Raw genomic sequence first — 23,770 nt, 5'->3', positions numbered from 1 at the left:
TCAGGCTGTGTCCGGCCCAGCCACAGTGACATTCATCCCTCGGTGGGTCTGGCCTCCGTCCTCACAACCCACCGACAACAATGAATGTTGATTGTGACCTTCGCTGTGGCCTAAAGGAGGGGTGCTCAGATTGGCTCTAAGAGCTACCCTGGCCCCCCAGATCTGGAAGGTAGGGGTCATGATGGGTGGATGGCAGTTCCAGGCCTCGGGGTCCACTCAACGGTCGATGGTTTGCCTGAGCTGCCCAAACTCACCGACAGGTTGAATGTTCCCCCAAACCCTTGGCAACTTCTCCAGGGGGCCAAGACTGGAGGAGGGGGGACAGAAAACCCCGATAAGGTGGGTAAGGAGAGAGGAGGGAGGGAGGGACCTATTGACTCAGTAAGTCAGCAAGCAGGACCTGTCTGCTCCAGGACCTGGAAAAAGCACAAGATAAATATAAATAATAATAACTGTAGATATTTATGTAGCCTTTGCTACATAGACGTAGCAGTACTGGGCGCTGGGCTTGCTTCTTGACACATTTACTCAAATCACCTTCAAAACGTCCCTAGAAGGTGCAGATTACTCCTATTTGTCAGTTTGGGAGTCTGAGGCCAAAGGGCACCGCTAGTGAGAGGCAAAGGAGGGATTCCTAGTGGCCCCAAGACGTCTGGCTGCCTGGCGCTTGTTGCCCCCGGGACATGGATGCAACAAAGAGATAAACAAGTCATTTTAATACAATGTAATACCTTCTGTGAGTCTGGGCGTTCCGGCACTATTGTTTATGAATCACAACAACCCCGGGGGGGGGGGGGGGGGTTGTTCCCCTTTGCAAATGCGGGGCCAGCGGTGGGACCACTGCCAGGCCCGCCCCAGGGTCCACCTGCCCACAGGACCGGGAAGAAGCCAGAGGACTAGAGGGGACACCCACTGGCCGCCTGGAGGGTCTCGACATCTGAATTCAGGCCCTTTTGAGGTTAGTGCCCATGCACGCAGCGACGCAGGGGCTGCGTCTTGATGTGGGGATACAGGGTCGCTCACCCTCGGGCTTCAAAATAGACGTCGGTCAAATCCCTGCTCGAACTCCGACTACGCCAAGATGCTGCCCCTCCCTATTCCCTCATCTGTAAAACGGGGTCCGCAGTCTTTCCCTCCAGGGACCCGCAGATTTGGGCGCCCGTCCCCCGGGGTCCCCCCGCACGCAGTCTCAGGAAAGGCCGCCCCCACCTGGGTCTGGGGACCCCCGGGGGTTGCCTGAGGAGAGGCCTTCAAATTTCCAGTCCCTTCCCACTTCCCTGGGGAATACTGAGCCCTAAAGCACCCCCCTGGAGTAACCCTAAGGTGGATCAGGGATCCCAAGTGTGCTGAGCTTAAGTGAACCCCAAAACGCCCCCTGGCGGAGGCAGACTGAGCCTGCACAACTCTCCAAGCCTGGTCCGCGAGATCCCCACCCAGAGCGTGACCCGAGACCCGCCCCTCTGAAGCCACCGACCCAGGCCCCTCCCTGAAACCTGCCCCTGAACGCCCACCCACCGGTGGCCGGTTCTGAGGACCCGTCCCCTAAAGCTCGCCCGTATAGACCCCCATGGAGCCCGCCCCCAAACTCACTCTTCACAAAACAGCCCTCTAAGCCCATCTTCAAAAAGCCCAGTTCTCCTAAGGCCTGCCCCCAGACCCCCCCCCTCAGAACCCACCCCCTTCTCCGCACCCTGCTGGCCTTAGGAGCGGTCTGTAGGGGGGACCCGCCTCTAAAGCCGGCCTGCCTAGACCCCTACAGACCGCGTCCCTACGGAGTCCCCAGGGCCACTCCCTTGAAGCCCAACCCCCATAAGGTCTGCCGCGACAGGACCTGTCCCCAAATCGGAACCCAGTGGAGCCAGACCCCCGAAACACTCGCCCCCCGTGAAATTCCCTTACCTCATGAAGCCCCTTTCCCAGAGGCCACCCTCTTGCCCCTGGGCAGGGGTCCAGTCACGTTCCCACACCTGTCTGGAGTTCAGGGTAGGGAGTGCTCCCCCACCGTCCATCAACCCAGCCAACAGGGCCCCATTCAGGCGATGGGGTGAGGGCTCCCCTTTGCCAGGCTCAGGATATCTAGGTCCTTCCAAGGGAGCCTGTGGGGTCTCCTGCCTTGGAGATCAAAGTCCTAAAGAGCAGAATGCCTAGAACTCTTGGGAAGAAGGGTGGTTTGGGAGGGCAGGGTTATAATAATAATGCTTTACATACATCACCCTATTATTAGGATACCCATTTTATCGATGAGGATAGTGAGGCTCTGAGAGTTTGGAACAGAACTCACCCAGGTTCCTCAAAAGCTTTGTTTGTGATAACTATGGAGCTAGAATGTGGGGTCATCAGGCATGAGGTTCTGGCCACATTGGTGCGAGACTCCTCCAGACACCCTTTTCCTTCTGTACCTCCTCTCTGGTTTGCTTCCTTGAGGGCTCTGACCTTGACCTACCAAGGAGGGAAGTCCCTAGAAGGGTTGACCTCAAGACAAGGGAAGGACCATCAGAGGGCGCCTGGTCTGGAGGTTCAAGGCTGGGATAAGAAGGCGAGGTTTCCAGCTAAAGGAAGCGGTGGGAGGAAACCCGCAGCCCCTACCTGTCCTATGGGGGGGGGGGGGGTGGCCTGGGGCCTATCTTGGGTCTGACTGTCTGCTTTTGTCTGCAGTGGTCCGTGCAGGCTTCTGCCCTTGCCCTTGGTGTCTGTCTGGGTCTGACTGCCCCTCATGGGCCAGTATTTGTCTGGGTCTCCTGCTCTGTGTGTGTTCCTGTCTCTGGCTGTCTGGGTCTGCCTGTGTGTGTCTGCCTCTTTACACCTGACCTGTGTCTGTCAGCCTGTCCCCTCCATGTCTGGGGCTGGGCCCTTGATGGGGGGTGGCCTCTTGCTCTGTCTGCATCTCACTGTCTGGACTTGGGGCCCTTGGGAAGGTAGGAGAGGGCAGGCTGACTGTTCCCATCAAGCATCCTACCAGCCTTCTGGAGGGCCAACTGGGTTTCCAGCTGACTTTGAAGCCCAGCATAATGGAGGTAGGGAGCTGTCTCCTCTTACCCCCAACCCCAGACCCTGGTGCAAGGGAGGAGCACTCTTCAGGGCCTTTTAGCCCTATTCTGCCTCTTGCTGGTCCTTAATCCTTGGCATCCCCCCCCACCCCCCGGCACACACATACCAGCTGGGAGGATTTGTTTAGGCAGGGGGTTGGGAGTCGGGGTGAGGGGAGCCATCCAGAAGCCACACTGACCTGCCCCCAACCCCACCCTGAGCTGTAGGAAGGCAAGGCAGCTGGCGTGGGTCTGGGGGTCAGAGTTGCGGGTGAGAGGTCCCAGTGGAGCCAGATGGGAAGACGATGGATGGAGGCAGCTCTGCTGTCAAGTTGAACAGGGAGCAGGGGCATGAGGTCAGAGACACAGAGCTTCCAGAGGGTGTCTGGCAGCCTGTGTGTCCCTGTATGTGTGTCCATGCATGTGTTCCTGCTTGCATGCCCCTGTATGTATGTCCCAGTGTGCACCTGTCCCTGTGTGTGGATAGACGTTGGTGGGGGACATGCAGGAGGAGCTGGTGAGGGCCTGGCAGACAAAGAGCCCATGATGGAGTATGTAACAAAAGTACACTTGGGAGTCCCCAAGTGGGGTCCCATTGATGGCCCAGGCTGTGTAGGGAAGGGGGCTCCTCATTTCCCTGCTACCTCCATGGCCTCTCAGTTTCCCACCTGCCCTCCCCATGCTATCTTCCTGGCTTCCTCTGCAGCTGCCTGGCCTTTCAGGTGGGGTCCTCAGCCAAGGGGTTCATCTGTCCCACCAAGACCTGGGGGCACCCAGTGGGCTGGGAGCCTGAGCTTCTGTCCCAAGGCTACCAGATAAGAGGCTGGGGTGGGGGAGGCAAGAAGGCTCCGGCTTCTCCAGGGCTAGGGTTGGGGCTTGTGGAGGGGCCTCGGGCAGGTTGATGGGAAATTCAGACACTTCTGCTGAGGTTCACGGTGCAGGGTGACCCTGGGTCTGGGTCAGGGTGGACTCCATCTTCCAAAACGCAGGCAGCAGCTACCGATGGACTCGTTACGGGGGCGGGGAGGGGGCACTGCAGTGGGCTTGGGTTCCAGGCTACTCTGGTGGGCTATTCTGGGGGGTTCTGTGGGTGTCTGTATATCCAGGTGGGTGTGCTATAGTGGGTTCCTGTCTCTACGCCAGGGTGTCTTTGTGTTGGCCCAAGTGTCGGCACTCCCGTGGGCTTCTGTTTGTGTGTGGATGTCAGTGTGACTGTGGGTGTGCGTCAGGCTAATTGTGGGGAATTGCAGGTCGATGTGTGAGCCAGGGTGTGTGGGTGTCTGGCGTCTGTCAGTGTCACTCTGGGTGATTGTAGTCTGTGCTTTATCTGATTATGGTGCCCCCTTCCCTCTCACTAAAATGTCAGCTCCAGGAGGGCAGGGATTTAGATCTCTTGCATCCCCAGTGCTAGAACAGGGCCCGGTACCTAACAGATGCTCAATAAACAAGTGTGGGATTTATGGCCATCCAGGTGACTGTGGATTTCTGCCTGTCCCTGTGTCATTTTCCTGTGGGTCTGTGTGCCATTGTGCAGGTGTTATTCTGTGTGTTGGTATTATGTTAGGTGTCCAGGGGTATAATCAAGTGTTAGGGTAAGTGATTATAGGTCTAGGTACTGTTGGAGTGTTCATATCTGTGTGTGGGTGACAGTGTCATAATGGGTGTCTAGGAGGTCAGTTTTACCATGGGCTACCATGTGTCTGCAAGTGCAGCTGTGTTATTGGGGGTCTGTATGTGTGTGTGTCACGATTATGATGACCTGACGTCAGTGTCTGTACAGGCCTTGTACCATGAATGTGTCAGTTGCCTGGGGGACTGTGGTGACGGTAGGTCCTTGCTTGGGCAGGCACATGCCAGTCTTGTGGATAATGGTATCTATCTACACCTGTGTCTGGGCATTTAATATATTTGCAGTAGTCATGGTGACTCTGGGTGACAGCCCTCGGGTGCCCATGCAACAGTGAGTATTCTGCGCGTGCAGTAGAGAACTACGTGTGTGTCAGTGTCATATGCAAAGCTGTGTCTACACCGTGGCCACCGTCGGTGGTGGCTGCATTTTTCAATGTAGCAGTGTTTTCCAGCTGTCAGCCCTGGATGTCCTCGTCATTGTGGGTGATGCGTGTGCCCACGTGGCAGTATTATTGTGAGTGACTGTGTGTGTGAGTGTGTGTATAAGCATTCCTGCAGGTGATGTAATAATGGGGATGATGTCCGTCCACGTATAAAGTGTGGATTGGGAGACTTTGTCAGGGATTTGGGAGTATCTAACCGTGGCTCTGTAAATCTATCTGTGAGTAGTCCAGGGCAGCAGGGAATGGGTGGGAAAGAGATGGGGGGGAACTGAAGTGCACTGGGGTGCGAGGGGGGGGCACCTTCTCAGCTCCTATCAGCCAATGAGAGATCTTCATCCCCCCCACCCTCAGCATGCCCTCCAGGGCGAAGTCCCTGTGAAAGGGTCCTGTCGCTTTAAAAGGGCTCCCCCAGCAGTGGGATTCTGGACCATTTTTCCTTCTATGGCCAGTTTTGGAGGGCGTGTTCCTGTTAGCAAACCTTGGCCCCAGTAAATACCCTGCAGCCGCCGCCGGTAATGACAGGCCGGCGGGGAGCCCGCGGAGGGCGCCGGGGCTCCTGCAGGCATCGTGGCTGCAGCCCCGGGGCCACGGCCACAGCCAGGCCCTGGCCAGGCCCCCGCCGAGATCGATCTCCGCAGGGCCCGCGCAGGCCCGCACGCCCGTGAACTTGGCCGGGGGTGCCTTTCCGAACGCGCGCGCCGGGCCGGAGCCTCTCCCAGCCCTGGATATCCAAGGCCCCCACCCGCTCTGCGCCCCCAAGAACAAAGCTCGCCGCCGCCCGGCCCCGCGGCCTCCCCGTGGTCAGGTGTCGGGCGGCCGGTGCTCCGCGGCCCCCAAGCCCCCCATCCTGCGTCCCCGCCCCGCGGGGGCATCTCGGCCCGCCCTCCCCCCCCCCCCCGGCGGCCCAGGCCTGGGGACTTGAGGGCCTGTCCTCTCTGGGGGGTCTGGCCTTCCCGGCTCCCCTTCTCCGGGAAGGCGAGACGCAGAGATGCCGCCGGGTCCTCCCCGCCCCCCTTCTCCAGCCTCCGCAACAATGGAGGGCCGGGCCGCAGAGGCCGGGGCGCCGGCCCCCGGGCCGCGAGCAGGTGCGCGAGGGGGCCGCAGCCGGGTCCCGCCGCCGCCCCGCCCCGCCGCGCCCCCTCCCCGCGGGCGGCACCCCCGCCCGCCCGGCGCCCGCGCTCACCTCGTTTTGGGCCGCCGCCGCGTTGCCCCTCTGCCTTCCAAACCAGCCCGGAAAAGCCCCCTGAGTCGAGGCGCCTGCACGGGAAATTGCATTTCGGCGGCTTCGGTGCTGGGCGGGGGGGGGGGGGGGGGGGGCCCAGGCCGAGGGCCGGGGGAGGGGGCCGCGGGGCTCCGGCGCCGGCTCGAACCCGCGGCCGCCGCCTCCCGCCCGCCCGCCTGTCTGTCTCGGTGACGTGCCCGCGCTCCCCGCCGCCGCCGCCCCCTCCCTCCTCCCCGCGCCGTGCCGGGCGGTGGGTCCGGCGGCGGCCGCGTGTGTCCCGAGGCCTCCCGCCGGGCGCACCGGGACACACGTGGGGATGCCCACGGGGCGTCAGGACGCAGCTCCCGGGGCCCGCGCGGGGGACACGGGGGCGCGAGCGGGCACACGCAGGGACCCAGACGCACGCAGACCTCAAAGGCGCACGGGGAGCACACGCGCACAAGGCACGCGGACCACAAACACAGGGAAGGGTGTGCAAGAGGTTTCCAGACATACCCACGGGAGGGGATGTCGGGACATGTAGGGACACCGGGGTGCCGGCCACACGAGGATGTCCATAGAACCGAGCTACACACATAGACCCGGGGAGCACGTAGACACATGAAAACACGGACACATCACTTCCACAGGACCGGAGGATTGTCCTCAGAGCTGAAATACGCCTGGAGAGGAGCCTGGGGGCACACAGAGAAAATACCGACAGGGACGTGCACAGACTTCACCTTGCAGGGACGGCCGCAGAACACACACACACGGACGAGAGCACACACAAGATACACACATATACAGGGACACACACAGAACCAACATACCCCCCCCCCGGGTGCACAGTTATGGGAACACCCCGTCGCGCCATACCCCAACACACAGGCATATATACGCAGAACCAAAACACATATATAGAGATATGCTGGGCACACAGGCTCGGGGCACACACAGACACACAAAGTTCACAGACACACAAATATATGCACAATTACTCATGTACAAAAGGGCAGAGGCATACTAGAATTCATAGAACCAATGCTCATGCCCAGAAACCCCCCCAGGCAGGTCCCCAGGGCCACGGGGGCCCATAAGGACACAGGAACTACAGAGACACTTGGGGACATGTGCACCTGCGGCCATCTGGCATGGGCACATACACAGGCCAGATACACAGGCCACAAGAACAGGAGGTCGACTCAGAAGTTGTACGCAGGTGGGGGCTCCCCTGATCTCCTAGAGATTCTTACATGGAGCCCCCTGTTCCCACACACACACCCACACACCAGGTACGCGGGCACACCCAGTGGGAAACGGACACTTGCTGAGCTCCCTCCAGGGATCCACACGCTCCAAACCCCGTAAACTCCCCCAACACATGCATAGTCCCTGCCTGCTGTGGCCACGGTGGCTGGTGGCTGGTGGAGGAGGTCACCTCAGGGCAGACTGCTGAGCCAGGTGGCCTCCCATTGGCCAGGGCTGAGCTGACAGATTTCTCATTCTGTTTATTTATTTATTCCCCATCCCAGGCTGACGGGGGGCCAGAGAAACCTTCCTGCACCCCACTCAAGCCCAGGCTTTAACCCTTGTTGGGCCATGGCCTTGCTCTACATGGCCATGCCCCTCCCCATTCACTCCCTCACCACAGCCCTGCCTGGCTCTCCCCTCGACAGGTCCACCTTCCCCACACCTTGCCCCCTTCCGCAGGTGTCAGCCCAGAAAGCCAAGCTCTAGCTGGCCCAGGCAGGTGGATGGCCCTAGGGCCACCCCCAAAAGGCTACTAGGGTCCAGCCCTACTCTATCCCTAACTCCCCCTAAATGGGAGGACGGCATGCAAGGAAGAGGATGGGAGGAAATGGTAATTGGGCCTGCGTGGGTGAGCTCACCTCCTGTGCCCTCCCCTCCCCTAACTGAAAAGGAATATACGACATTCATTCATTCATTCCTTCACTGACAATCATTTCAGACTCTTCCTGGCAAGCCAACGAAGTGACTATTGTCCTTTTTACAGATGGGCAGCTGAGGCCCAGAGAGGATCTGCCCCTTGCCCCAGGTGGCACAGCCTGGAGGCCGCAGAGCTGCCATTCTGTGCCAGGCCTTTCCCCATCTCCTTCCTTCCAGGATTGGCCTGAAGACGCGCTCCAACGAACTCTTCTGCCTGCGAAGCTTCCCGAGGCCACCAGCAGGGGGCAGCAGACTCCAGAACCCTCCCCTCTGTGAGGCAGGGCTGGGAGCTCAGCTCCCCTTGCCTCCCACACCCCTTACTTCTCGGCAGCTGCACCCCACCCCCAGGCTGGAACCTCCACTGCCAAAATGCAGGGGCCCCCGAAGTAAGGAGCTCTTCTTAAATAGAACCCCCAAGAACTGAGGTCTCCACAACTGCCTCCCTTGCACGTGGTCCCTCTTAATGGCTAGCTCTACTCCTTCTTGCTGCAACACGTTTGTTGGGCGGGCAGCCTCTGCATTCCTGAACTGGGTCAGACTAGAGGAGGATTCCAGGAGCCCTGTCCAGTGGTCAGGCCCCCCCTCCCGTCCGCGCTTCCTCCCCCCAGAGTCCTCTGAATATCCCCTGGAGCCCAGCACAGGATGGGAGAGGCAGTGGGGAAAGCCCCAGTGCCCCAACCGCCTGGTTCCTCTGGGCGTGGGAACTGCCCTCCCCACCCCACCCCCAGCCCCCGGTTTCTGGGGCCCCGGCCAGTGCTGACTCATAGGGGACCCGCGGCTGTGACTCAGCAGTGGCTCTTCTTGAACCTCTCCCTGAGAGATATCCCACCCCATGTCACCTTCTGTCCCCTCCGGGGTCTCCTTAGAGACCCGGATGTGGGCTAGGTGGCCGTGTGAGCCAGAAGGCCCTGCTCAGCAATGAGGGCTCAGAGCCCCAGTCCGAAGAGGTCCCCGAGGTTGGGGCCATGGATGCGCAGGCCAGGTCAACAGGGTCTTGGGTGGTGGCCGCCTGTCCCCACATGGGTGTGTAGCTCAGCTCGCACACTCAGGAGTCAGCCCAGAGAAAAGCTCCAGAAGGCAAGGCCCAGGCTGTGAGGACACCTTGCTTTGCGCCCCACCAAAGTCTGGACAGGGCCAGCCTGCACGAGGCTGTTCCCTCCAACCGCAAACCAACTTCACCAGCCCTCTTCATAGTCCCCGGAAATGGTGGCTCTACCATTCCTGCTGCGGGGGCCGAAACCTTCCTTCACAAAATGCAGCCCATGAATGCCTTCAGCTACTGTCCCTCCTAAATGCATCAGCCTCCGAGCTGCTCTGGGGCCCCCACCAGGTCTGTCCCTGGTCCGGGGCAGCCACTACCTCCCTGCTCTCCTGCCCCAGCCTTGCCCAGTCTGGTCCACCCACTGCAGCCCGAGGGCACCTGGGAACCCCAGAATCGGGTCGTGTCCCTCCTCTGCTCAGAATTCTCCGTGGCTCCCATTTCACTCAGACTGAGCTCCCATCCTCCCCACCGCCCTGCACATTCAATCCTGTCCCATCTCTGCTGCCCTCACCTTCTCCACTCCTTTCCTTGCTCACTCTGCTCTGAGTACGCAGGTCTCCTCACTGGTCCTCAAACACACCCGGCATAGTCCAGTCTCAGGGCCTTTGCACTGGCTGTTCCCTCTGTGAGAGACTCTCCCCTGAACCCCATACCCACAAGGCTGCCTCCCTCAGGTCTCTGCTCAGATATCACCTCCTCAGTGCCCCCTTCCATTCCTGGTTAAAATCACACCCCCTTGCTTTATCCTGCCTTATTTTTTCCATCACCCTATCACCTTTGACCACACTGTTTTACTGCATATCTCATTTCTTGTCTGTCTCCGGTACTCACGTGTCCGTTCCTTCGGGGCAGGAAGCTTTGTCTTGATCATTGTGGCACCAGAGCAGAGTCTCAGACAATATCTGTTGCATTGACGTATTGATAATTAGCATGTTCCTGGCACGCGGGGGGACAACATAGACATGGCGCCTGCCTGCCCCCAACTGATGGGAGGACAGTCACAGAGCTAGCTGGCTGTAACGAGGAGTTTTCGGTGCTAAGAGCTGGAGGCACACGTGGGTAATAGGGGAGGCCCGGAGGCCAGCCTGCAGGACAGGGTGCAATCAGGGAAGGCTTCTGGGGGAGGTGGGGGTCATGCAGGGCCACGGTGGCCACTGAGGAGTTTAGATTTAAGCAAGACAGGAAGATTTGGAGGGTTTTTATTTTTAGTTTGGTTTCTTGAGGTAGAATTTACAGAGAGTAAAATTCAGCCTTTATACAAACTATGAGCTTTGATAAATAAATATAGCTGTGCAGCCACTGTGTGAATCACGAAAAAGCAGAGTCTTTGGGAGGTTTTAAGCAAGAACATGAGGTCACATGCACCAGCTCACGCGCCCTGCCAAGGGTACAAGATTGGAAGCAGAGGGCCTGTGGGGAGACCAGTGAGGCCGTCCAGGAGAAAACATATTGGACTGGATTAAGGGGGAGTCTGGGGGACAGATGCAAATGGACAGCTTTGGGAACTGGGGTCGACAGGGCTGAGGGATGGACCAAGTGTGGGGGGTGAGGAACCAAGGAGGAAAGGTGGGGGTCCACTGGGGCAGGGTAAGTCGGAGCCACCCTGGGGCGCTCCGGAGGAGGTGTTCAGAGAAGGGGTCATCAATATACGGTGACCAAAGCTATGCCTGGGGAGGAGGCATTTCACAAAGAGGACTGAAGAGGAGGAAGGACACCAGGACAAAGTAGTGTCCTGAGGCCAAGGCAGAAGGGACCAAGGAGGAGCACCCGGGTGTCTCCGTCGGCTAAGTGTCTGCCTTCAGCTCAGGTCATGATCCCAGGGTCCTGGGATCGAGCCCCACGTCGGGCTCTCTGCTCTGCTGGGAGTCTGCTTCTCCCTCTCCCTCTGCCTGCCACTCCCCCTGCTTGTGCTCTGTCTGTCAAATAAATAAATAAAATCTTAAAAAAAAAAAGAAGAAGACACCAAGGTCAAGGTGCTACACAGAGACGGAGGACAGTGATGACTGGGCAACCTGGTGTCAGTGGTGGGATTGGGTGGCTGCTGGAGAAGTCCCCGAGAGGGAAGGAAACGGGCAGCCAATTCAGGGCAGCACCCTTTGGCAGAAGGCTCTGGCGAACCACAAATGCGAGCTGCCACACGTGTGATTTTAAAAACTTTTCGTAGCCACATCAAAAAAAAAAAAAAGTAAAGAGGAACAGGTGAAATGAATGTTAATAATATACTTCATCTCACCCAATAGATCCAAAATAGTATAATTTCAACATGTAATCAAAAAATAATGAGATTGTTTACATTCTTTTTTTTTTTTTAAGTCATCTCTACAACCAACACGGGGCTCATACAACCCCGAGATCAAGAGTCGGGAGCTCCACCACCTAGAGCCAGCCAGGCGCCCCTGTTTACATTCTTTAAGGAAAAAAAAAATCCACACTTAAGACACATCTCCGTAGCCCCGTGTGACCAGTGGTAACCTCCCTGGAAGGCTCAGGTCTAGGCAAGACCCGATTTTGCCCACTTATGACTCACCTCTCTCACATCTCCCTAATCCCTAATCCCAGCCCTGTCAGATCCTGTCTTTACTTAAAATGTTGATATTTTGGGGGCGCCTGGCTGGCTCAGTCAGTGGAGCTTCTGACTCCTCATCTCAGGGTCGTGGTTTCGAGCCCCACGTTGGGTGTAGAGATGACTCAAAAATAAAATCTTTAAAAAAAATTAAATTGTTATTTTCTTCATCGTGGATTTTTCACATTAATTTTGATTTTCAAAAATATCGCACTCAAGGGCCACCTGCTGGCTCAGTCAATAGAGCATGTGACTCCTGATCTTGGGGTGGTGAGTTCAAGCCCCTCATTGGTGGTAGAGGTTACTTAAAAAAACATACTGCTCTCAAATCTTATTTAATCTCCCCCACAAAACTTGTACAGAATATTCACAGCAGCGTTATTCATATCAGCCCCAAAGTGCAAACAACCCAAATGTCCATCCACCGATCAACGGATAAAAAAAATGTGATGTATCCCCACCACATAAAAAATCACAAAGTAGTGATACATGTTCTGACATGAAAAAGCCTTGAAAAGTGAGTGAAGCCAGTCCCGAGTGACATTGTAGGAGTCTATTCATACCTAGAGACAGAAAGTTGATTAGGGGGGCCAGGGGCTAGGGAGGGTGGAGAGGAAATGGGGGATGACCGCTGATGGGTACCGGGGTTTCTTTTTAGGGGGATGAAAATATTTTAAAATTGATTGTAGTGGTGGGTGCACAATTCTGTGAATATACTAAAAACACCAAATTGTATACTTTAAATAGGACAATCGTAGGACATGTGAATTTTATCTCAATAAAGCTGTTATAGGGGTGGCTGGGTGGCTCAGATGGTTGGGCGTCTGCCTTCGGCTTGGGTCATGATCCCAGGGTCCTGGGATGGGCTCCTGGCTCGGCAAGGAGCCTGCTTCTCCCTCTCCCTCTGCTTCTCTCCCTGCTCATGCTTTCTCTCTCTCTCTCTGTATCTCTGTGTCTCAAATGAATAAATAAAATCTTAAAAAAAAAAAAAAGCTGTTATAAAAAATGCTTCGGGGTGCCTGACTGGCTCAGTCAGTAGAGGATGTGACTCTTGATCTTGGGGTTGTACATTCAAGCCCCGCATTGGGTGTAGAGATGACTTAAAAATCTTAAAAAAAGAAAAAGTTTCATCTTGATTACTGAGTGTTTGGGTGACCCTGTGAATTCTGGGACCCAACCCTGCAAAGTGCCTCACTCTCCTTAGCCGGCAGGACCCTACTGCTCCTCCCACACCAAGCTCAAGGACAGCTAAGGTGGGGAGAAGGCCCCACGGTCGGCAAGGAGGGAGGCCTGCGCAGAGAGGTGGTAAAGCCGGGGAGACGTGGCCAGATGTGCCCACAGCACCCCTTTTCCTGCCAGAGGCCATGGGCTTCCCTGAGCTGCAGGTTCCCAAGCAGGCGAGGGCAGGGGGCAGGAATGCTGGCTCTTCCTGGGGTTTCCACAAAGCCTGAGTCCAAGGGCCCCTGCCTGCCGGCCTTACCAGACAGCCTGACTCAGTTTGTCCACTGTGTGCATGTGACCCACTGCTGTCCCCGGAGTGACTCAGGAGGCCTGGAAGCCCCTTGGGGCAGGGGGACACACCCGGCTGCCCACGGTGACTTCTCACAGACATGGTGGAAACAGGCTGTGGCCTCCCGGGCCAGGCAGGGCTCCTGGGGGTAGCCCATCAGGGTCTTGGCCCCACATCCCAACCTCCAGAGGGCCTAAAGGACCGGAGGAGGGGGTGGGGAACTCTTCTCAAAGGGCCTTTGTGGGAGCGGCTGGGGGGCTGCCGGGGGACCCCGCCCTGCGTGACTCACGCCTCATTGCTGGGCAGTGACTCACGCCCAGGCCCCCCTCTGGCCCGCCTGCAGCAGGTGCTGCCAGCTCCGGCCTCAGGATGGGGGCCTTTGCAGCCGCGTTCATGCCATCCTACCCCGGGCCTGGGACCCACACCCATTTCCACGGGCACCTGCCCTGCGCTGACCTCCTTGCCCTACCAGGAGGGCTCAAACCACTGAGAAAACTTCCTACACTCCCTCCCCTCCTTGGTAGGGGGCAGACCTCCGGTACTGAGATGTGCCAGCCGTTGTCTCACTACCGAGTCATGGACCCTCGAGCCACTCGAGAGGTAGGGAATTCTTGCCACCTCCTTTTAAGACGGGGAAACTGAGGCTCCGTGAGATTATGGAGTTTGCCCAAAGACACAGGAGACCAAACCGAGTCGGGGCACACCACAACTGCTGCCCTGGAGTGTAACAGGGGAATAATAGCTGCCTCGTGCACCAGTGGAGGGTTACCGCATCCTGCAATGTCGCCTCCATTTTACCGGCGAGCAAACTGAGGCAACGAACGCACAAGTCACAGACCAAGAGTGAGAGGCTGGGTCAGGATTCGAACGGAACCCGAGAGCTGGGGCCTGGCTCCGCCGCTTCCCCATGGGCCTCGGGCACCCACTTGGGGGCTGGGACGCCCCCGCCGCCGGGCCCCTCCAGCCGCGGGGACCGGCAGAGGCCGGGCCGCCCGCCAGGCTGCCGGGCCCGTTGCCCGGCCGCATCACGCCGCTGTGAGTCACCGCGCGCGCCGGCCCCGCCCCCCCGCGCTAACAAACAGCGCGTTGCCGGGCAACCGCCGCCGGGGGCCCGCCCCGTCCGCACGCGAGAGCCGGGTTCGAGCCTCCTGCCGGGTGGAAGCTGCGCGCGGCTCCGGGACCTGTGGCCTTACCGAGATTAAGGACTCCGATCGGGCCTGCAGTCCTGGTGGGCGCAGACATGAGGGCTCAGGAGACAGCTGTGGTTCAGTGGGGGTCGGGGGACAGAGGGTGTGTCGCCGCAAGCCAGACGCTCCCTTGGTTCTCCGGAGGCGGTGCCGGGGTCAGGGGATGGCACCGTGCACTCGCCGTGGGGTGAGAAGAGCCCTGAGGAGCTGGGCCGGAGCTGTGACCAAGGGGTCGAAACCATTTTTGTAGAGGGACTTAGGGTGCCTGCCTGGGGTTGGGGGATCAGGAGGGCTGTAGTGGGATAATTTGGCTTCTCCTCCTCCTCCCCGCCCCCACCCCCGGCCGTAAAGGGGCTAACATTTAATACATTCTGTGTTCCAAGCTGGTCTACACACGTGTGTACCTACGTATATTAACTAACTTAACGTTCACAATAGCCCTCTGACAGTTCACAGGTATTATTCCCGCTTTACAGAGGGGGAAACTGAGGCACAGAGGCACAATTCTTTGCCAGAGGGTGCAGAGCTCCGAGTTTGAATCCAAGCGGGTGACGTGGGCTCCCATGGCTCTCTCAGCCAGGTGCATGCGCCATCGTGGCCGTGGTCCTATCTGGGGGAGTCTGGAGCATGGGTATGAGCGCCGAGCCCACCTCGGAGTTTAGGTGGGACATGCAAGTGTGTGGTGGGGGCTGTCGACAAGACAGTTGAAGGCCTTGCCCTCCAGAAGCTGTACCAGGCTCTCTCCCAAACTGCCAGGCTATTTGAGGGCAGGGAGAAAGTTTCCAGAAGCCAGTTATCACTCCACTCTGGCTCCCCAGGACCCCATCAAGCTGCCCACAGGACCCCTAAAGGGTGGGGGAAAGAACAGGTACCAGCACCAGAGCAGGGGCGCGGCACGTGTGCCTCTCCCGCCCCCCTCACCTCCACTGGGAAGTGACCATCTGTCCTGAAATGGATCACCTCTGCATCATTTAAGATAAATATTTTACTCAAACGATTGAATAAATCGCTCAAATGGTTAAGTGCGGAGACAAAAGAGTACAGGGTTCCTGGAGAGTCTAAAGTCAGAGGGTCATGGTGGGAGGTAAGAAAGGCTTCCTGGAAGAAGTAATGCCCTAGGGTCTGCAGGTTGCTCCTGAGTGGGCAGGTGAGTGTGACCGGCTGGGGAGAAGTGGGGATCTGACAAGCAGGGCCTGTGGTCAGAAGAGGTGGGGACCATGGAGAAAGTTTTTGCAGGGGATGGTAGAGGGAAGATGTGATTTGATTGTCTCTGGAGAAGGGGTGGAAGGGGTAAGGGAAGAAGCAAAGGAGACAGGGGAGGTGTCTGTTGGGAGTGTTTTCAGGCCAGAGATGATGGTTGCCAGATTTAGCAAATAAAAATACAGGAGACCCAGTTGAATTTGATTTTCGGATGTAGAGCAAGTAAATTATTTTTTAAGTATAAATATGTCCCAAGTATTGCATGGGACATAACATACTAAAAAAATGATTCCTTGTTTATCTAAAAATCAGATGTAACTGGGTGTCTTGTGTTTTATCTGGCAAGAATACTCGAAGGTCTCAAGCCCCCTACTCCCTGCCTCCCCAGGGATGGGGAAAAGAGAAGAGCTAATAATATTGAGCAAAAGCACTTCAAGGTGAACACTATTGTCCCATTTTACAGATGGGTAAACTGAGGCCCAGAGAGCTTTTGGTAAGTCGTCTATATAGTTGTGAGTGACCCCCCCGCTTGGAAACCAGGCGTGTCGGTTGCAGTCCACCAGCAGGTTAGAGCTGGCACACCCCCTCCTCGACGGGGTTGGGGGACGGGGCCTGGGCACGAAGGTTCCCTCGGTTTCTGGTGGCCCGAAGGCCCCCTCCCGCAGCCCGGGATCTGTGCCACTACCCCCCCCCCTTGCGCCCCTCCTCCCAGGACACCGAGGCAGTGGGAGGGACGGGAGGCGGCCTCAGGGGGGCTCCTCTCCCCGGCTGCGGCTCGGCCTCGCCCTCCTCCAGGCCGGGAGGAGCCGCCGTCTGCGCCCGCCGGCAGGGGGAGGGGGAGGGTTATTTTTACCTCCCTCCAGGCAGCCGGGGCGACAGGAAGTGAGCGCGCGGCCCGCCAGATGTGGGGAGCCAGGCAGCTGGGAGCAGCCACAGCTGGACTGGCGGCCGGCCGGGGTCGGGGCGGGGGGCGTGGGGAGGCGGGGTGTGCGGAGGGCGGATCCCAGGCCTCGGGTCCCCCCTTTGTTCCCCGCCGCCCTAGCCTCGCGTCCGAGGTCCCCCCCCTCACCCCCATCCCCCCGCTCCTCCCGGTGGTGGCTTCGCTGTCCCCCATCTGTGCGCTGGTGCCCTCGCTGCTCACGGGCTCTCGGGTCCCGGGCGGGAGGGGGGCGGGGACCCTGCTCCCCGCCGTGGGGACCCCCGGGTCCCAGCGGAGTGAGGGGTGGGAGGGGGAGACGGCCCCTCGTCGGCCCCGCCTGCCACCGCCATTGTTTACCCGTCGGCTGCCTCCTAGGAAACTTAACCCGCCCGCGGTAATTTTATTTGGGAACTTCGGCCAGTTGCCATAGCAACCCCCAGTGACGTCAGAGGGGCTGGGGCCCGAAATCCCCGGGAAAGGGGGGGGATGGGATGACGGGGGAGACCCCAGGAGGGCCCCTCCTTAACCCTGCTCCTGCCAGGCCCCAGGCAGAGGGGAGAAGGCAGCCAGATGTGACACCTCTTGGGCGCCCCCATTCTGGCACGGTGCCAAGTGAGGGTGGCAGGCCAGGCCCTGATGTCATCCGGTGCTGGGTGGGTGGTGAGTCAGTCCTCGGATGGGGGCTGGGCCGGGCCTGGGGGCTATTCCCGTCTGACTCACCCCTCCAGTGCCCCGGAGCAACACCCAGACCCTGTCCTAGGGATTTCAGGCACCAGGCTGGGGGGGGGGGGTCCCCACAGGTCCCTGGGGGCCTCTCCTTCTCTGAACTCTAGGTGGGTAGGCAAGGGCTTTCCTGGTGCTCCCCCACGGGTCTAGGGTGGGCTGAATGGAAGGGTTAGCGGCAGTGAATTGGGGCCACCTCATAATGTCCTTCTCCGGATGTGGGGAATGGCCGGAGCCCCAGTGAGGGGGCAGGTGGTGGGATCCCTGCTCACTCCGTAACACCGCCTGTCACCAGGGCGATGGGAGGCCGGGGCCCAGACTGGCAAGGAGGAGCGCGCGCGCCAGGGGGGCTGGGCTGGGAGGAGCCACCCTAACCACAGTGACGTGGGACTTCCTCGGCAGGGCCTGTTTGATGTCTCTGTGTGCAGCGTTGCCATGGGGCCCGGCAGGCAGCCCTGCGTGTGAGCTGGGGTGACCTACCGGGTGGCTGGGTCTGCCAGGGTCCCTTGACCCAGCGCCCCCATCCCAGGCCTACATGACTGCGAAGACCTGGTACACCTCTGTGCACATGCTTATCCAACTTTGACCCACCCCAGGCCCTGGGCCAGGACATTTATTCTCATCTCCTCTCAGAGCCTTGTGACAACTGCAAACTGCACATTTTCGAGATAAAGAAACTGAGGTTCAGAGAAGTGTGATCACTTGGCCAAAGATAGTCAGCTAGAAAGTCGGGGAGCAAGCATTTGAAACTCAGATCTTCTCCCACTCTGCTCCGCTCCTCCCTCCATCACGCTGGTCTCCTCATTGTTTCTCAAATCCGCCAGGCATGTTCCTGCCTCGCACAGGCTGTTCCCTCCACCTTGGACTTTTCCTCCAGATGTCTGCATGGCTCCTCCTTCACCTCCTACCAGTCTTTGTTCAAATGTCACCTCCTCCTCATTTTTTTTTTTTTAAGATTTTATTTATTTATTTGACAGAGACAGACCCAGAGAGAGAGGGAACACAAGAGGGGGAGTGGGAGAGGGAGAAGCAGGCTTCCCGCCGAGCAGGGAGCCCGATGTGGGACTCAACCCCAGGACCCTGGGATCATGACCTGAGCCGAAGGCAGCCGCTTAGCGACTGAGCCACCCAGGTGCCCCTCACCTTCTCCTCATGCAGCCTTTCCTGACCTGGCCCCCACCGGCTCCATCCTCATCTCCTTTGCCCCCTTCTGTTCTCCCTTAACACCTAGCACCCAACACACAGTATATCTTTATACCCATCTCTCTGTTTTTGTTTGTGTTTATTTCCCCTACAGATGTCAGCCCCATGAGGGCAAAGATTTTTTTCTGGCTTGTTCTCTGCTGTGTCCCCAGTGCCCAGAACAGTGCCTCGCACACAGCAGGCACTCAATGAATGTTTGAAGAATAAACAAATGGGCGTGTGTGATCCCTGTGCCACTTGACCACTTAACCTGGCCTCACCCTGGCCCTGTACCCCTACCCCTCCCTGTCATGACAAAGAGGATCCGCTGGCCAGTTTGGAGAGCTCCTATCCCTGTTGGCTGCTGTCCCTGGGTAAATTGGTCAGCCCAGGACCAGGGCATGTCGGGTAAACGTCGGGGGATCCAGAGGGAGGGCTGGTGGCACTGGGAGGTCCCTCCAAGCTTGTGCTGAGGGATGCTTAGTGAGCTGGGGTGGTTTGAGCCTCGTGCAGGTAATGGCGTTTCCAGGGCCGTGGCACAGGTATCCCTGGAGGACAGCGTGGAGGAGGCATTTCTCCTAAATGTGTGCCCAACCGGATTACTGACAGGAGAGGGATGGTTCTGGATGGGAGGCCTTGTTCTGGGGTCTGCAGGAAGCATTCTGGAGGGGCAGCGTGGAGAGGATGCCCTGTAGTAATTTGGTTGCTTTCTATTTCTGCAATGACAAGCCTGTGTGTGTGTGTGAGACCCTGGACCCTGAGAACTCCACTCCCCTGTTTGTAGCTGCTCAGGAGGCCATGTGGCAAGTGCCCCACCCTTCTCTGGGCCCCGCCTTGAGTTGGGGAATTCTGTGCCACCCCAAATCTTCCCCCAGGGCCCCACAGGCTGCTCTGCCCCCTCCTGCCCCAACCTGCCAGATCCTGCAGCTTGGGCCAGCCTGCCCCTTGGGCCCCACAGAGAAGAAAGACCCAGGAACCCCCCAGGCTCGGTCCCATGGGATGGTAGCTAGGTGTGGCTTTCACCCGCCTCTCCCCATCCTACTAAGATCCAAGGTGGGGAGCCTGCTGAGCTGAACCAAGGAAATGAAGGACTCTGGAGGAATTCTGGGGTGCGAGGTGACCCAGAGGCATCCAACCAGCCCCTCTGGTCCCCTGCCTGGGCCTGCTGCTGGGTTCCCCACTCCCCAGCATTACTCTTACTGCCCAGGAGGAGGGTGGTGAAGAATCTGACCCCCAGCCCCAATTATATGACTTCAGAAATGTCGGGAGTGGGTGGAGAAAAACAGTCCCCCAAAGCAATGCCCACACAGGTCTGAGAAGGGTCCTTTGGCTCCAGAACCCCGCCCGCTGTGGTGGTGGTGGTGCTGGTGCTGGTGGTCTGGCGGCCAGCAGCTCCTGTCCCATCTTGTAGAGGGCAAAGTGGCAGTCAGGCATGCCCAAGGAGGCTGTCTTGGCGGCAGAGGGCACCCCGCCCCTCCTTTGCTTAGTTGTGTTCCTGGCCCCCCACCTGGGCACAAGGCCAGGCCCCAAGGCAGGGCCCCGTCCTCGGGAACAATGCAGCCGTGTTTCTCCGGGTGGAGGGGAGGTCGGTGGAGGATGTGGTGGGACAGACGCAGGCAGGGAGGGAGGGAGGGATCCAGGGACGGACTCTATCCCAGGGATACTCCAGGAGCTGGGGAGTTTCCCAGAGCCCCTGGGTAGGGCGGGGGGGGGGGGGGGGCTCCCGGGGGGGGGGGGGGGGGGGGGGGGGGGGGGGGGCCTGCCATGCTGGGAAGCCAAAGTGGGGAGGGAACCTTGATCCAGGACTGGGGGCAGAGTCTTCAACAGCAGCAGGAGAGGGTTGGGTGGGATAAAAGGAGGGACTTCCTGGGTTTGAAGAAGACACTGTGGAAGAACTGGAAGTGGGTATTGGTGTTTGGCAGGAACCCAGAATACCCAGGCCCATTGGCAGGAACCCAGAATACTCAGGCCCATTGGCAGGAACCCAGGATACCCAGGCCCATGCCCTCCCAGGGAAGGTACACAGTAGCGGCATGGCCTCCATCCTCTGGCGCCGCGCCTCCCACCCCACATCTTGCCCCTGCCCACGGCCTCCTGGGTTTCTCTTCCTGCGCAGGGGCAGGACTTTGCCAAGAGGGGTTTGGGGGTGCAAGGGGGATTAGGACCCCTGCTTCTGTCCTCCCTCCCCGCGGGGAGAGCCTTCGCTTAAAATCTGGGGCTGCTTCCAGAGTCCAGGGCCGGGAGGGGGAAGCTGGGCTGGGTTTGGGGCCCCAGGTAGAGTCGGGACAAGGAGGGAGAAAGTTGGGGCTGAGTTGGGGGACCGGAGAGAGAAAGTGGGGGCGGACCGGCTCCGGGGGCACATGACGGCGGCGCCCGCCCCGCCCCGCGCCCGCCCCCTGTCCGGCCGGGGGGGAGGAGACGGGAAGGTTTTAAAAGCGATTCGGCCCCGCGGCGGGCCGGCCAGTGAGTGGGATGGAGCGCGGCCGGCGACCGACCCCGGCCCGTCTCGGGCCCGCCGCCCGCCCACGACTCTGCCGCCGGGCCCCGGGCGGCGGCCGGAGCCCCGAGTGCCGGCTCCCCTCCCCCGCGGGTGAGTCGGGGAGGGAACCGGGAGGGAGGCGGCGGCGCCGCGGCGGCGGCGGCAACTTTTCCGCGCCGGACTCGTGGGCGGAGTGGGGGGTGCGCCCGGCGGGTCCCCAGCCCTTCGCGAGGGGGAGGGCGCCGCCCCGCCGCCGGTGGCGGGTGGGGGGGGGCAGCGGGGATCGTGCATCTGGCGGCGGCGGCGGCGGCAGAGTCCCGGGGCGCCCCCTACGGAGCGGGGGAAGGGCGGCCCAACCTTTACCCGCTCCCCGGGAACCCACTGGGGACCCCTAGCCACTCCCCCCCACCGGAGACCCATGAGACCCATGAGAGCGTGGTGGGGAGGGCGGGTCCCACAGAGACTGGGGCAGGTCAAGGTGGGCACGGAGTCCGCGGCAGGGTGGGAAGGCGGAGGGCATATGCCTGGCTTGGGGTTAGGAGGGATGGATATACGGTGCCTGGACTCCTGGGGTACCTATCTGGCCTTTGGTGGGGGTCTCCCAGAGCTCCACGGATGGCGGGTGACAGTGGTTCAAGTTCTCGACATATCAGCCAATGAGTGGAGGGGAGGCCTGCCATTGAGGAGATGGGGTGGGGGCCCAGCATTGTAGCCCCAGCTTGGTGGAGACTGGGGGACCCCTCTCCTCCCTCCTGGCCCCTCCTGGCCCAGGAGAGAAGAGCTCATTCAGGGTCCCTTAGGAAGGGGGCCCAGGGTTTGGGAGACTCCTGGAGGGCTGACGCCCAGCCCCGTGTCGTCGCCGCAGTCCTCATGCCCTTGGGCTGTGGGAGGGTGAAAGGGCCCAGACTAAAACCTGAACCTTGCATTCTAGCCCCACACTGACCTCTGACCCCAGCACTGGACTTGACTGCCACCAAAGCCCCCAGCCCTACACTGACTTGCCTATCCAGCCCAGCCAGGCCCCGCCAGACCCTGTGGCCTCCTGAATGCCTTGAAGGTGCAGTGGGCTCTCTGTCATCTGCCCCCTCCCTGCCTCGGCCCTAACCCGCTGCCCGCTTATGATGACGGGTGGTGGATGAGGGTAAGGCTGGGGGGGGCGGTGTGGGACCCCTGGCATGAAGGGTGTCCTCTGGCAGCCCTGCCCATGCCAGCCGGAGCTGGAGGGCAGTACCCAACAGGTGCCCCGGCTCAGAGGCGAGGTGATGTGGGACACACCCTGTCCGCTCGCCCACGCACCCTGCCCGGGCCAGCCCGTGCGCATGTGTTCACACGCCGCCGTCCTGGGAAGGCACGGGCCCTGGGGCCGGGTGCCAGCTCTGTCCCAGCTCCCAGAAGGGCGCCCATTGGCCTCTGCCCTTGCAGGATGTCCTCTGGGAGCTCCTTCAAGACCCCAACTGGCAGGCCTCGTCTGTGGGCCTAAGAGGGGGCCCGAAAATAGCTGCGGGCCTGGCCCAGGGCTGGCACGCGGAGCACATGCGTGACAGGGCGTGTCCAGGGGGGTCGGGCCTGTCTGTGCTGGCCCGGCCTCCAAGTCTCCGCAGACCCTTGCTCACTGATGAGCCACAGCGGAGGCGGATGCTCCAGGGTCCTCCCGGGGACCCCTGTATCCACCCCTGCCTGTTGTAAGTGGAGGCCAGATGTTCCGTGGAAGCCGCAGCTGCTGGGCAGATCCCTGTCTCATCTGCAGTCCCAGGGTGACTGGCCCTATGCTCAGGGTGGGTAGAGTGGGGTGACCGGCTTGCTATGGGCTCAGGTGGCACTTTGATATACCTTAAGGCATTTTTCAGAGTATGCCCTTCGCCTTGGGAAGCTGAGTGGAGGGGGGTCTGTTTGCGGTGAAGAAAACCACCGGGAACCCTGGGTGGGGGGGTTCTTAAGAGAACACCTTTCCCGCCCCTCACTGGGCTGGCTGGCCAGCCCCTTCCTATTTGGATACACTTTCTGCCAGGAGCAGTCCTGGCTTTTCCTTAGATTTACTGCCTGACCTTGGGCCTGGCTCTGAATTCCTGCGGGCCTCAGTTTCTCCATCTGTAAATGGGGAGTGTCGGAAAGCAAGCGGAGAGAAGCGCACTTCCCCTTCCTGTGGCAGATCCCTTGTGGGGCGCTCTGGCCGCCTTCCCTCCTGCCTTCGGGTGTCCTGGGTGGACAAGGAGGTGTGTCTGGAGAAGGCTGGTCACCTGGGAAGGACGTACACGGAGGGCAGTGGGCGTGGGCATGTGGGAATCCTTGGGCAGAGAAGGACGCCGCCATGCTGGGCACGGCTGAGTCATGCTCCAGCGGCGCCTTGCCCCAGGGTGCTGGAGCTGGCGCCACCCTGGGTGTGGTCACTGAGCTGTGGCCCTGGGCAGAGCAGGCCTGGGTGGTCTGGGATGGGGGGCCTGGGTTGAGCCGCCAGGAAGCTGACTGCTGAGCCTCTAAGACCCTTGGCCTTCCCCTGGCCTGGGTCTGGCATCATCATCCAGGACTGTGGTCACCCACACCCTTAGAATGCCTTGGGGATCCTGGGGGCCCTAAGCCTTGGGCCTGGGAATTTTGGGGGTGTTGAGGAAGGAGGACACGACCCAGAAGCCAGTGATTTGCCTTGAGGCCAGGGGCCCCCCAAAACAAAGGCCAGGACTGGGACGTGGACCTGTGAGGACAAGGCAAGGGATGAACA

Source organism: Phoca vitulina, unplaced genomic scaffold, assembly GCF_004348235.1.
Source record: "Phoca vitulina isolate PV1807 unplaced genomic scaffold, GSC_HSeal_1.0 scaffold89, whole genome shotgun sequence".
Taxonomy (NCBI): domain Eukaryota; kingdom Metazoa; phylum Chordata; class Mammalia; order Carnivora; family Phocidae; genus Phoca; species Phoca vitulina.
The sequence above is the reverse complement of the archived record's forward strand: the minus strand, read 5'-3'. Positions refer to the sequence as shown.